The sequence below is a fragment of the Aegilops tauschii genome, chromosome 2 (assembly GCF_002575655.3).
Source record: "Aegilops tauschii subsp. strangulata cultivar AL8/78 chromosome 2, Aet v6.0, whole genome shotgun sequence".
NCBI classification, from domain to species: domain Eukaryota; kingdom Viridiplantae; phylum Streptophyta; class Magnoliopsida; order Poales; family Poaceae; genus Aegilops; species Aegilops tauschii.
The window spans coordinates 276,865,203-276,866,906 of NC_053036.3; positions in this window are offsets into that span (position 1 = coordinate 276,865,203).

Below are 1,704 nucleotides of genomic sequence, written 5' to 3' on the forward strand. Positions count from 1 at the left end.
TCGAGCTCCGGCGTGGTCAATAACCTATCGGAGTTGGTTTAGCGATTGCTAAGGCGCGACGTCATCGCACGTTCGTAGTCGGATCGTCAAAGTCGACTTCCACCAAAGCGATAGCCATCATCTCATCGAAAGACGGGACACCTTTGCCTCTATCAAGTGGTATCAGATTTCCAGGTTGCTCGGTGAGATTTCACAGTTTTTCGTAGTTTAGATCGAGTCTGTTCTTCATACCTACAGTCCACAAAAAGCCACAAAAAAATTAGGGTTAGTTCAGTATATCCGAACCAATCTGAGCATTTGCATAATCTTTTTAGGGTTTTTGCTTTGTTGAATTTGCGGTTGCATCGTCGTGTCAAGTTGCTGGTCTTAGAGTCTAGTCTTTTAGAGTTTCGAGTTCTGGTCATAAGTTGTCACGCCGCCGCCGCACCATCATCATCGCCTTGCCATCTACCACTATTGCTTATCCGCCACCGCTCTGAATCCGTATCCATATACCACCACCAATCCGTATCCATATACCACCACCGATCCGTATCTATATACCACCACCGCTACCATATACCACCACCGATCCGTATCCATATACCACCACCGCTACCATATACCACCACCGCTGCCATATCCTACCACCATATATCCACCACCAATCTGAGTTCTTTTCATATTCGGTTTGTTTTAGAGATCCATCTATTTTCCGTTTCGTGTTTCCTTGCCTGAGTAGGTCTCGAAAAAAAGAGTCTGGAGACCCCCGGGCAGTTTTTAGGCCAAAATTTCGGCAACCAAAAATATTTTTTCCCTATCCTATTTTTAGGTCCCGGGGAGTGTTTTGAGACACTCGCCATCATAGTGATTTTTTGTCGCACTTTTTCGTCGTCGCTGCCCTGATTTCCGAAAAAATAGTCAAAAAAAATTTGTGCCCATCCTGTCAGTTTGACCTGGGAAAAGTTTTGAGACAGTCGCCATTATAGTGATTTTTCGCAAAAAAAAGGAGCGCAAAAAAAAATAGAGAGCGAAAAAAAAGAGCAAATTTTTTTTTTCCAGAGTGTGCTTTTCCCTTGTTTACGTGCAGCGCCGTGATTTTTGTTAGTGTTCTAGGCTCGCATCTCTAGCACGGTCTAGCCTAGGACCAGCATACCGTCGTTGAGCGTTTCTTCAACTTTGCATCTCTGAATTGATTATTGCAGACCATTTTTGCTACCATATTATAAGCCTTCCCAGCTCCACATACATCTACATCGTGCGTTTGACTCTCCCTGGTAAACGCTCTATCCAAGCTTTGAGAGTTTTGACTACAACGGTTGCCGATCACCACCTACTGCTGGGTAAGAATTGGTAAGAATTTGAGATTCGCTTGAAAGTTTTGTGACACACCACCATCACCACCACTTCCTAGTAGTCTGCAGGATCATATTCTTTTGTGTTTCTATTGCTGCTAACTATGGCAGGATCACAAGCCGATGAGACTGATTGGGAGAACATGACGAACAAGGAGTTGCATGATAAATTTCAGCAAATGATGAGTGGCCAGGTGGGAGATGTGCTAAACAGATTTGAAGAGGCTATGGAGAAGATAGATGCCGTGGAGAAGTCGTTCGAGACAAAGCTGGATAACAAGTTTACTGAATTACTCAAGCGTCTTCCCCAACCACCACCGGCTTCAGATGTCGCACCTCTACAACAACAACAACCACATCTCCAACGCCG